Source organism: Odontesthes bonariensis, chromosome 7 (genome assembly GCF_027942865.1).
Source record: "Odontesthes bonariensis isolate fOdoBon6 chromosome 7, fOdoBon6.hap1, whole genome shotgun sequence".
NCBI lineage: Eukaryota > Metazoa > Chordata > Actinopteri > Atheriniformes > Atherinopsidae > Odontesthes > Odontesthes bonariensis.
This window is the reverse complement of record NC_134512.1, coordinates 35,247,940-35,261,733: the sequence shown is the minus strand read 5'-3', so window position 1 is coordinate 35,261,733 and position 13,794 is coordinate 35,247,940. Positions and strand designations below refer to the sequence as shown.

Genomic DNA, 13,794 nt, shown 5'->3' with positions numbered 1-13,794 from the left:
GGGCACCGGTTTGCTCAACGGGGCACCGGTTGGCTCAACGGGGCACCGGTTACCTCAACGGGGCACTGGTTACCTCAACGGGGCGCCGGTTTGCTCAATGGGGCATCAGTTAACTCAACGGGGCACCGGTTTGCTCAACGGGGCACCGGTTTGCTCAACGGGGCACCGGTTGGCTCAACGGGGCACCGGTTACCTCAACGGGGCGCCGGTTGGCACAACGGGGCACCGGTTTGCTCAATGGGGCATCGGTTAACTCAACGGGGCACCGGTTAACTCAACGGGGCACCGGTTTGCTCAACGGGGCGCCGGTTGGCTCAACGGGGCACCGGTTTGCTCAATGGGGCATCGGTTAATTCAACGGGGCGCCGGTTAGCTCAACGGGGCACCGGTTTGCTCAACGGGACACTGGTTTGCTCAATGGGGCATCGGTTAACTCAACGGGGCACCGGTTTGCTCAATGGGGCATCGGTTAACTCAACGGGGCACCGGTTAACTCAACGGGGCACCGGTTTGCTCAACGGGGCGCCGGTTGGCTCAACGGGGCACCGGTTTGCTCAATGGGGCATCGGTTAATTCAACGGGGCGCCGGTTAGCTCAACGGGGCGCCGGTTGGCTCCACGGGGCACTGGTTACCTCAACGGGGCGCCGGTTGGCTCAACGGGGCGCCGGTTACCTCAACGGGGCGCCGGTTGGCTCAACGGGGCACTGGTTGGCTCAACGGGGCGCCGGTTACCTCAACGGGGCGCCGGTTTGCTCAATGGGACGCCGGTTACATCAACGGGGCGTCAGTTAGCTCAACGGGGCGCCGGTTAGCTCAATAGGACGCCGGTTACCTCAACGGGGCGCCGGTTAGCTCAAAGGGACACCGGTCCCTGCTTCGGGTACTTTGCTGCATCTCCTCCTTCTTTCTTTTTGCTCAATAGAGGTCACCACTGTCGAAAAAAAATCCTAAAAAAAAGAAGAGTTTGCATGAGAAGAGCCGATATCCACTACTGTCACCTGATTATATACCCATAGATGGAGGCATGCATGCATGTATGGGACCAGGAGCATATCTGTAGAGTTCCAAACGCTTTGCACACACAAGGAAAGCACAGATTCCCTGTCATTTATACGGCCTGCACATGGGTGCACGGCTACGACTTGTGGTGCGTTTTCATGGAAGCAAAAGACGTCAAGAATCCCAGAAAAGAAAATGATCTCAGTGACCTTTCTCTCCTTATTTACTGCAGCTCTTTGGTATCAGCACGTTTAATTCAGTTTTATTTATATGGCGCCAAATCATGACAAATGTCATCGAGCAGCACTTGAAGGATACAGTCCAATTCAAGCCAATTACAGTCAGATTAATTGTAATACCATCAATACTCCAGTGAAATCTAATTTATTAAATTCCAAATGGGTTCAATTCATTCAAAGCCAATCAAAAGAAAAGTTGCCATGCTAAGGAAACATTTAAACATTATAATAAGAACAGAGATCTCACATAGAAATTAGAATCTATGGCACTGACTGGAAAAACGTGTGTGTGAACGGTGTTTACTTGACAGCTTTTGGTTTTACTTTAAACTTTAATCCCTATTTCATTTGGGGATTCAAGCTCGAGTTTGGTAAAGAACAAAAATCACCTGTGGTGTTCCTCAGTGGTCCTGCCTGGATCCATTCTCCATACGCATGACACACAGATCTATCTCATAAGCCCCACAGACCTCACCTCACCTCAGGTAGCTCTGGTGGGTTCAACCGGTGATAAAACTGACATGATATTTGTTAGCAGGATCTGTGGTTATGTGCCTAACTGTTGACCTTCTGACCCCTCATACGCCTGCTCGTGCCCTCTGATCTGTCCCTGGGGTGGAACTGTAGAATAATATAGAATTAGACAATTTAACATTGTGTTGTCTTAGAAAACGCTTTAGGAATTCTCGTATATTGTTATTTTGTATTGGATTTTTTTTTTTTTTAAATCTGTATATATTCTTCGTTTAATGGAATATTTCTTTTTATGATTGTAATACACCTTGAAAACTTGTTTTAATTTAAATTGTTATACAACAAGTATTCTCATTTGTATTAAAGGTGTTATATTATGCTGTTGTTTTAAGCACAGTTGCTCTTCTCTCTGCACTGTTTTGACACCTCTTTGTCTGTTTTCAGGGTGGAGACTTAGCCGTTTCATACTGACATATCACACGATGTGTTTACCTACATTACCTGTCTTAAAAACCTGCTCATCCGTTGTGTAATTTAATGCAGTAAACACAGACATAATGAAGCTATTTCTCCAGTCATGCCAAAAACACAACACAGTCCAGTGCAGCAAAGAGTGCTTAGACTTTTATATTGGGGGAAATCAAACCACTTCACAAGTGCATGGAACAACAGTAGAGTCAGTTTGGGTGGATTCAGTGGTCCTCCTACATGTCAAGGGTGTCCGGACGATCATTTAAAAGCTTGAAACGCCCCAGCAGTCAGTTGGAACTGAAGAAACCTCTTTTGATGAGATGTAAAACATCCTCAAAAAGCGTGAACAGGTTGCGTTCTATTAGGGATACTTTGTTTAATTTATGACAAGAAAGCTTCCGCAAGACGAAGATTTAAAAACCATCTCAATCACCCCTAATTGGCTCTGTCAGGTGGGATCTGGGCAACAATCAGGTGAGGAACCGCTCAGAGAGGCAAAAGGGAAAAGGATTTGAGTTAATCTCACCAGCAGAATTGAATGTCACTGCTGGGGTTTGCTGTTTGCCATATTACGGACTACTGTACTTAACTCTTTATATTTTTGCTGCTGTTTATACCCTTCTTATTTTTATTTTTTTTCTTCTTGTGGTATACATTTATTTATTAGGTTTATTAAACCCGGGACCTGAGATCTAATTTCGTACTGTGAACATGTACATGTGAGCTGGTATATGACAATAAAGAATCCTTGAATCCTGAGTTTTAACCCGGACTAAGAGATCTGAACACATCACAGCAGCTTTAAAATCTTTACTCTGGCTTCCAGTCAGCCACAGAATAGATTTTAAAAGTCTGCTGATGGTTTACAAATCCCAGAACGGTTTAGGCCCAGAATGCATCAGTGATATGTTCAGAGAATATAAAGCCAGCAGAGCTCTTAGATCCAAGGACTCAGGTCAGCTGGTCCAGTCCAGAGTCCAGACTAAACATGGAGAAGCAGCATTTAGCTGTTATGCTGCCAACAAGTGGAACAAACTGCCAGTGGAGATTAAACTTTCACCAAATGGAGACATTTTTAAATCCAGGTTAAAAACATTTCTTTTCTCATGTGTCTATGCATGAAATCTGCACGATATCTTTTAATTTATCTGGACTGTTGCTTGTTTTTAAATTCATATAAATTATTTTATTTGTTTCTCTTTATATTCTTTTATGTATTTTTAATGCTTCTTCCACTCCCTGCTGCAATGCTTTTATTTTATGTAAAGCACTTCGAACTGTTTGTACATGAAAGTGCTACATAAATACATTTGATTTGATTTAGAAACGAATGGAGTGTTAGTGTAGAATAGAATAGAAAAATACTTTATTCATCCCCCAATGGGGGAAATTCAAATTAGTCAAGTAGCTCAAATTTAAAAAAAATATTTACAATGATTGTATTAAAGCGATACAATGTAACTTCTCAAAAAGCCCATTATGGAGCTCCCCCTACAGGCTTGGAGGTAATGTACGGTTACACTGTCGTAAATACGACACCCTTTAGCTTTCACGTTTCACGTTTGTTGACGAACCGGCGAGGAGTCGGAAGGTGCAAGCTATGTCGACCGAGAAGGTAAGAGTAATCAAATGTACCTGGGAGCGTGAGAGGGGTCTATTTGTTTTTGCGGTAGGTGTGCCAGAAAGCAAGTCGAAGTACTTCCGCTCAGCTCCCGGGCCGGTCCAGCAAAGTTACATAGCGCAGTTTTTCCAACTCAGACCCCCGAAGGGCATAGGAGACAGGCCAATCGTAATATTAAAACTCATTCTAGCCGCACAAATTTTTTCAAGCTGTTATTTTAAGGTAGAAATGTTACACAGGATTGCTTTAACAACAACAATAATAATACCAATACTAGTAAAAATACTACTACTAACTAATAATAATAATAAATGACTAAATAAACAAATAATAATAATGGTGGGAGAAGAAGAAAGCAATGACAGATGTTTGTACTTGAATGAGGGAAACCAAGATTAAGATCAGAAACTCGCTTTGTGGCCACTTCAGTGCCGAAAAGTTACTACATTTACAAGGTGCACCTGAATGCACCATGACGTCCCCAGAGGGACCTGTAGGAACTAATTACTTAATTAATTAATTAATTAATTGACCCAAATAACTTTTCTCTTCTGGAGGAAATGGAACAAAGTGATGAGAAGATCATTTAATCCGAATCATCTGACTCAGACATTTCATTCTTTATAAAAGTCATTTCAGTCTGTCTGGTGTGGACCGACTGCCCCGCGCTTCCCTTCTGTCCACATCTGTCCAATTTCTGCGCCATGCATTGAGGTGTCTTCATCCTTCGGGTCACCGGCTCGCGTGCAGCAGACGACCCCGATAGGTGGCTCCCGAGGGCGGTGAGCGCGGAGGTGGCCTGGCGCTGCAGCGGGGAATCAGGGCGTGTGGGCGGGCAGCCGGAGCGGGAGTCTTTGAGCAGTAGGGGGGGAGTCTGCACGCGCGTCAAGTTACATGTGATTCTGGATCAACAATTCCGGTTAAAACGTGGCCTTCAAAGTAAATCTCCCAGTGGACCACGCCGCTGTTTTCTGTCACTGAGATATCTGATTCAAATTCTCTCTGAAAGAGACCCGAGTGGAAAGAACAGTCACAAGTTCAAGGAATTCAGAAGATTTACAAGAACACAAACAGTCTAAAACCTGATTTTAAAGTGCATAATGCTCATATCCAATATGCAAGGGTTTGAAGGTTAAGGTTAGAGCTGAAGGGGCTAAAAGCCTGAAAGTTAAGCTGGTGAACCCTCGCGTGATGGGAAAACTTCATCAAACATCCCTGGAGGATTATGATTTCTGCACACTAATGTGAACCCTTTTTTTTTGTGCTAGTTATTTTCAGTATTATAGATGCATTTTTTAAGATATTTGACTATTGTCATATCTAGTGGAAGGACAACCCACTCATTCAGTCTCACAATCCGAGCTTTTTGCGTTGATGTGATGCAGATAAAAGAGGAAGTGGTCTGTTTCCCAGGGGGGTGTGGGGGTATGTGAGGGGGTATAGGCTCTTATTTTGAAATCAGGCCATATTTATAAGTGCGACTTGAAATTGATTGTAAGAAGCTGCGGGCCACCGTGTTGCGCACTTGGCGGCACTCACATTCAGCACAGCGCAGCTCCATGCATGGACGGAACCTTTAATCAATTCCCTTTGGTGGCTTTTACCGGCGGGTTGGTGAATGGATTCTTATGCCTCAGCTTTGGTTCTCGGATAAACTCACTGCAGCCGCCGCATTTGAGCAAGACAGACTTTACTCATCCCGGGAGCTTGGGGCAAAGGGACACAAGAGGTGCGTGCGTACCTATACGTGCAAACTTGTTGATCTGTCTCAGTGAGGGACGTTGGGCGTGAGGAGATTTTCTGAAAGGTGAGGACTGCTTTAACTGTTCCTGACTGAAACAGAGGCTGTTTGAGGATTAAAACTGTGTGTGAGGGTTTGGGCTAAAGGTTCAGGTAAGGCACCAGGTCGTGAAAGTTAATCTGAGGGTCAAAAGGGCTATTCTGCGTCTTAACAACATTTGTGTGATTTTGGATTTTAACAGCTTTAAGCTTTCACTTGGCCCATATGTGGGTTTTTTCTCTCTGTGCGCATTTTGTTGTCCAGCGATACTTTCACTTTCATCAGGTGCGCCGGTATTGCTCAATAAGTCCCCTCTTTGGTGAGAGTGCAGGTATGCTGGTGATGTTTCCAGAACTCACTGCATAGTTTTGCAACCAGCGGCATCACCGCCAAGTTTGCAGAAGTTGTGACATTGTGTTGAACAACAGGTGAGACCTCACAGTGTTGCAGCTCCGCGGACAGTTTCAACTCTACAGCAACTTTTTTTAGTTACACAATTAAGAACTTACAAAAACTAAAGAGGGAAAATGAGTTTGAGAATAACGCATCTATTCATTGTAAATCTACTGAGGGCATAATAACCGCATGATGCGCTTCCAGCTGCGGATTCACAACGTTTTTCTTCTCATCGTGACACTCAGACAGCCGCAGCTTGTTCATCTGACACAAACCTTTTTATTGACTTAATTTTTTTTATTACTGCTGGTCCGGGCAGCACACTTGCTTTTCCTTTTATTTGCTTTATGACACAGCCCTCCCTCAGGGAACCGTGGCCGCTCAGTCTGCAGGACAGACTGCAGCGCACATCTCTGCGCTCGCAGCCACCGGCGGCCAATGAGGCCTGTTTGTTGTTGGATTGTTGTGTGAAATGAGGAGAGATTTTTGGACCAAGACACCCAAACATGGAGCAGGGAGATGACAGAGGAAATCTGCGGCGAGTCAGCCTCCAGCAACACGTTTGATGTGTGGTTGTGCGCCTCTCCCGCTTCTGTGGTTCTATTTTTGTGAGGACCAGTCTGAGGTTTGGGTCTTTTTTGTGTGTGGACATTCAGACCCACTATTAAGACAACACTGGTTGAAGGTATGCACATTTCTGCTGGGTTAGGTTCAGGGTGGGGCCGTTCAGGGTCAGTGAGGGTGCAGGCGGTAGCAGAAGAGGTTTCATCTAAATGGGGTCTGCCTGCTGCTCTCTGTGTGCCCACATGTCTGCTGCATGCTTCTGTTTCTCTTCCACTGTCTCCGGGTACAGTTCTGTTCAAAGTATTGATCCACTTCTCATTTTGCCTGGAACACAGGAAGTAGGTGCAGTGAGTTGTTGAAACATTAACACAGCATACAAGTTAAAAAAACAAAACATTCTGTACTACTCTACCAAGCTTCAAAGTCAATATTTGGGATGAGCAGCTGAAGGTGCAGATGCATCTCTCAGCTCCTGTGTCAGGTCTTTTCTGGATTTATCACTTTCAGATCCTGTTCATCTGCTGTAGATAGTTCTTTAGGCCTGACACTTCTTCTTCTGTCCTCCACTTGTCCAGTTTCCTCAAATGTTTTAAGGACACACTGCACACCATGCTGAGATATGCCAAGTTTTCAGCTCACAGCTCTTTGGGAATCACCTTGTTGCTGCAGAAATGAATGAAAAAGCAGCCAAGTGTCCAAAGAAAAACTTTGACGCACCTTCAGAAAGCCCGGAGAACTATTGCTCAGGAACACTTTTACAAAAAGATTACAAAAAAGTCTGGCTGCTTGGAAGCAAAATATAAAGAAATGCGGGCCGGATCAACACTTTTGCACAGTATTTGTTCTCTTTGTGCAGTCAGCTGCAGGATCCTTCCAGGATTCAGCGTCTCTGCCTCTTTTTACATCCTTAAATCATGAGTCATGTTTTATATAAACATTACTAAGATAAAGTATTTGCACTCCTATTTGTACATTTCTGCAGCGACCAAGAAAACAAAGACAAAAAGAAACTAAATAAATGATAAATTAAAGTTTCTTCATTCTTGCACTTAACGAGTGCAAGAATTTTAGAGGGTTAGTCTGAAACACCAGATGGTTTCTTTCACAGAACCACTTGTGAAGTCTATGGAAAACAAAAAGTTTACTTCACAAGTGACTGGATGAAGCATTTGTCTGTTAAAGTCTTCAGCAAACTTCAGCCAGTCTGATAAATCAAGCGGAACCATGCAAACAACAGGAGCTGGCATCGTTCATTGTTGTCACACCTACAACACACCTGGAGCTTCCAGAGCAGGAGACTTTAGTGTCCAAGGCAACATGAGAAGAAGAAGAAGAAGAAGGAAAGATTCTGAACTTCACTTTCACCCACTTTTCAGGATGAATCTTCCTGATCACATTCATGTCTTTAATGCTCATTTGCAACCCTGTTATTTGCACTAATGCATGGATGCTGACTATTGACTGTGTGCCGATTACAAGCTGGATGGATATGGATTTATCTTCCCTCAGGACTGTTCCTCCGCTTCGCATCGGTCCATTTTTGCCTTGTTCAGTTTAAAGCTGCATAGAAGGACGCAGTGAGGGACCGTTCTCACTGTCGGGGGTTTTCAGGTGTTTCGTGAGCGGTGATTTCATGCAGAATATCATGTCTGCTTTTAATGCAGTGACGTTGGAGAAGCGCCAACTTTCAACTTTGGTTGCCAATATTGTCCTTGAGTACAAGCAGATTATTAACTTTCAGTTCCTGCTCAGCTTTTCTTAGAGAGGAGCAAGCTGACATTATTCTGACAGACTCGGCCTCTGATTCTTTTCACACCCAGTCATGTGACTTATTAATTGACAGTTAACATCATTAGTTGTGAGATGTTTTTTTTTGGCCTTTAGTATCCCAATTTTTCTGAAACAAGGCAGTTTACCTAAAAGAATAGCACGTTTGCCTTTTTTTCTTTGTAGTCTTTGATACTTTTTCCAATTTGATTAGGATTAAATGGTTTCTCTTTACTTTATACACACTATTTGCAAATGGAACTGTACAAGCAGCATGCTGTAATTACAACCTATGCAAAGAGAAAGCAGCACGTTGGCCGCCTGCCACAGTGACGGCATAATCACGCAGCAGGGAAGACTCTGAGTTATAGTTTGCTGGCTGAAAAAAAGACGATGATGGCGATGAAGATGAGGAGAAGAGGAACTAAAGTTTAATAGTGAGAAGCTCTAGAGTATTACAGTCATAATTAAGAGCGTTCATGGTGTTGATATGAACCTTAAGTGAAAGCAGAGGAACGTTTAACACTTGTTTCAGTCATCTATGAACGGCTTTTGTGATGCATTCAGCGTGCTCATTTGGGGTGTTTAAAACTAGAAGTGGAACACATTCTTCTGATTATGCCAGATCAATGCATTTTTCCCTGGTTGTATCGATCAGAACCTGTGTGTTTTCCTCTAAAAACATCAGAAGCATTCCTTGTGTTGACTAGAACTGGGATTGGAAAACCTTTTTTGACAAGACACAGAGAGGACCCAGTGGGTTTCTGCTCTGAAATTCTCTGACCATGGGTTGCTTCTAATATTCTGTCCAACTGGGTTGGACAAAGATTAGAGACGTCCTTATAATAGAAATAGGATGCAAACAGCCCCACCACAACCACAGCCCCATTGAGGACCTCTCTGACAGCATGAATTGTATCTTTCTCCAGTTTTTCTGCTGCTTAACTGAAAATGTCTGCTGTGAATTTTAGAAGACAAATGTTGTTTATATTGGGGGCACATCTGTTATTTATCCTGCATCACAAAACCAACTTTCTAAAAGGTTTGGACGCCTATTTTACACTGCCTTTCTTTTTGGACACTGGGTTCTGTTACAGACCTGAAGATGTGCCAAACTCCTCTGAAAACGAGCCCGATTTCAGAAATGTTGGGACACTGTGAAATGTAAATGAAAACAATGATGCAAATCTCATAAACCAATATTTGAATCCCAAAACATATCAAACTCTGAAAGTGTTTTATTATTTCACTGAGAATAGTTAATCTTGTATTTAAAAGAAACAGCTGGATGAACATGTTGCAACTAACTAGGTTAACAGCAACCGGTCAGTAACAACATGACTGGTTATAAAAAAAAGTCTCTTAGAAGTAAAGATGGGCAGAGATTCAACAATCTGCAGAAAACTACAAATTGTGGAGGCAAAAATTAACAATAAGTACTTTAAATGAATATGTAGCCATCGCTTTGGAGGATGACAAATTGTCCGAATGTGTTATGTTGATGTGTAACCAGAGCAACCAGCAAAATGGCAAACGCAAAGGTGATGGCTGCATTGTAAAAATAAACGAATTTAGCCATCACCACGATCGTTTACTTCTGTTATTAGCTAAAGATTAAGATCAGATTTATTGTCATGCACAGGGAAATACACTAAATTCCTCCTACACATTGAACCCATCCAGGTTGACGCCTGTTAAACTCACACATGCACACACACGTGCACGGAGACAGATGCCATACACTGGAGCGGTGGGCAGCCACCCCTCCAGCTGTCAGTTCACCAATCTTTGAGTGGCGAGAATGAGAATCGAACCGCCAACATTATGGTTATTGGACGACCCACTGAGCCACAAACCCAAAGTAGGAAGTGACTAAAGTGTCAGTAAAGCATATTGTAGTTTTATTCTGAGGTGTAAAGACAGCTGTCATATGTTAAACTTAAACATTTGACTTGAACGACGTTAACTTCGACGTGGAAACGCTCATGAGACGTATTTTCCCTCCTGCTTTCAAATTTCATGTAAACGCAATTAAAAAAAAAAAGAACAATCAACAGACACGTTATCTTTGAAAGTCTTACCACAACGTGTCGACATTTCACAGTTTCCGCTGAAGTGAGGCTGCGACTGTAATTATGCATTTGTGCAGAGTTTTGTAATATTTCAGCGGATGATGGGCCGGTTGGAGACCCTGAAAACCCCACCATCTCTTATACAAGCTTATTACCACTATGGCTTTGAAGCCGTGTTAGGGTAGATTTATGGCCCAGACCTAAGTATTCCAGTAACTACAAACTCAGTTGTCACGAAATACATCCTTATTGCTTTTCTTCCAGCGCCATTGACAGGTCAAAGCTCTCATTTACCCTTCGTTGGAGAGCAGCTTCATTTCAAGACATCTTGGGACAGTTTGTAAACGGTATTTTGAAAAATCCTTCATTGATGTCTGCACTCACTTTAGAAATTGGGGCTTATTACCAGTGAAATGCCCTTAGTAGACTGGATTAGTCACTGCGGTCATTTTCTTCTTGAAAACCAGATCCCAAGCCTGTGAACTTCTATCCTCATAGTGTGCAGAATAACAAAGTCGAGGCCATAATTGATCCTGATGGTGTTTCAGCTGAATATGGACAAGATGTTTGTGGAAACTTGTGGAACTATTTTACCGTTTTCTTAGATGAAATCAAAGGGATTTATTTTCTTAGGGCTGCACGGAGGCAACGGGGTTCCCGGTTCGATTCTCGATACTCCCCCAAAAACATGCATTTTGGGTTCATTGGTGACACGAAATTGTCCCTAGGTGTGAGTGTGAGCGCCCAGTCACTGGGGAACACGAGCCAGTGTATTTCTAGTGCCGGTCCCAAGCCCGGATAAATGGGGAGGGTTGCGTCAGGAAGGGCATCCGGCCTAAAACATGTGCCAAGATAATGACGCGAGATCGACCCGCCTGATAACGTGAGAGGCCGGAGTGGCCTGTCATTCAAACATGTAAAAATTTCAGGGGGAAATTAGTTTTGAAGACCAGTATAATTCATTGCTGGTAATTTAAAACATCCTCCATGTGATTACGGTACTAACTCATCACAACCAGGGACAGATTTACGACAAGAGGCACGGGATTCAGGAAAACCAGTCGCTATTATTTTTAGTCCTACAGTTACAGACAGATAGGACTCAAACAGCTGATGTAGGCTCCCCACTATGATATGATTAAATGAACAGGGGGAGGTATGTTTTGTGTGTTTTAACTGTTTTCCTACCTTTCTCTGATCCTTCCTGTCCACGCGTTCTGTATTTTATTGCTTGTTTTCATTTGAAATCATTTGTTTATTTTTTCAGTTCACTGCTTGTTGACCTATCTGTTCCCAACAGTTAATGATTTACAACGTGGACAAATGAGATGGACTTTTATAAAACGGCCTCCATATTCATGTAGACTCAGCCGTGCCATTTGGTCCTAAGCAGAGTAATCTGATTGTAAAACGAAACAAGGACCTGACCCTCGATCCTCCACATCTTTGTGTCACTTGCCGGGAGATTATTGTCAGTGGATTACGTTGATCAACTCACGATCACCTCTTATTACTGAAACAATTTGCCAAGTATCTATCAAATTGATCCTAAAATTGTATAAAAGCTGGAATAAAATGGAGCATTGCGGTAGTTCTGGCAGACCACGTAGTCAATGCGCCCTTTGCCTATTGGCTGACGCCGACCCAACCCCTATGGCTCCACAACCAGCTGCGCTCAATGGGTAATCAAATCCTGCTCGCAATTGGATGCTGGCATTTGGGGCACTTCATTGAAACTTGGTTTGCTGTCACTGCTTTTTTTTTGCTTTCTGCTTGCACCCACCACCTCCCCTGCTCCTCGTCTCGTTTTGACGAGAGTGGTTCTGACAGAACTGCTTTTAAATCAGTCCATATGGATAATTTATTCAGATGATTTGCAGCCTTTCTCTTGGCCATTTAATGCCACTGCAAATTAAAGGTATATAAACCTTGAATTGCTGGTCAAACAAAACACCCAATTTGAAGAGGACCTTAAGAGTTTTGGCGAGTATTTTTCACATTTTCAGATGTTTTCTTGACTATTTCTTTCAACAATAAGCAAGTCTGTGAATCTTTCTAACATTTTTGCCTTTTTCAACGAAGAGAGGAGTGGAAACCAATTTGAGATTCATGTCTGACTTGGCAAAGATGACAAAAACAAATAATAAATGCACACGGCTGAAAGGCATAATCGCAGGTATGACATCCCAAATGTTACCAAAGTTTAAAGTAATTCCTCTTAAAGAGGTCACTCCATTTTTCTCTCCACCGCGGTATGTGTTTTATTTTCTTCACTGAGGTTTGATTCAGGTTAAAACAAACTGCTTTTTCTGCGTTGGGCAAAGTAATTAGCCCCACATCCCCTCCAAATCCAACTTTAAACAAATCAACATTCAGCGCTGGTTGAATACCCACAGTTCTTCATACTGCATGTGGAGAGATTGTTGGCGATAGATGCTGTAATGAATTCCACTAAAAGAGATATAAAGATGTTTGGCCCAGTAAGGGCAGTATCTGCAAATTGGTGACACTGAATTTCACTGAGTGAAATCAGACTTTAAGTGATGGTAGTCACCTGCCTTGCTCATCATTAGGGATGTGTGGCCCCAGCTGTCCACCTTCCGTTGCTCTCCCCTCGTTTCATTGCAAGGTTTCCCCATACATGTGGGTTTCAGATAGTATCTGGAGCTCAGAGCGGGTCTTTACCTGAGTGCAATGCTACCGTTGCAAGGCCTGCTCCCAGAGGTCAAACCATTTTTCTAAGCCTTGCTACCCTCTAAATGTGTGCTCTATGTGTGGGCTGTTATAGGGGCTAATTAGACTTGAAATCAGGTTGTCAATGGAGGTTGAGTTAAAAGAAAATAAACTATTGTAATCAATATCTTCAGTCATAGTGGAGTAAGTAATAATTAATAACAGAACGATGATAGTTTAATACTGTAAATGTGTGATAATGTGAAAGTGTGACACGTCTCCATGATAGTTAATAAATCATGAAAACCTCCTTGGCAAGTATACATCCTTCAAAAGAAGATCATTAACATGATCAACGAAGGGTAGGAACATGTCTTCAACATCCGGCTGCTTCAGAGTTAGAAAGGACTTTTAGCATAAAATTATGATTTATCATTGTTTTTTGGTATTCAAACAGTTAAGATATGTTGTTTTTTATTCCCCATCCTGCCTTTTTAACTCAATACAGCTAATAAGATTTCTCTTACCATGTTTTGCTAATCTGTGAGAGGTTGTAACTGCATGTGTTTGTAAGATGGGCCAAAGCTTTATCAACCATCCAATTGCTTAAATCTTCTGCTTAATCAGAGCTGTCAGGACATTTTTTATTAAGATAAGCGTATCATTACACACAAAATTACTTTTCAGGGTTTTAAGTGTGTTATTGAGATGATTTTCTTTCTTAGTCAGACCAACCC

The 13,794-nt window shown here is 42.7% G+C and overlaps 1 protein-coding gene across 1 annotated transcript in view; it reads left to right on the top strand.

The window, feature by feature from the left end:
- The first annotated feature begins 5,325 nt into the window (after window positions 1-5,325).
- il34 (interleukin 34) overlaps window positions 5,326-13,794 on the top strand; it is a 63,720-nt gene continuing 55,251 nt past the window's right edge. The window contains exon 1 of the mRNA XM_075470681.1: window positions 5,326-5,612. The gene's annotated coding sequence lies outside the window, so the exon portion shown is untranslated. The remainder of the gene's footprint in view (window positions 5,613-13,794) is intronic.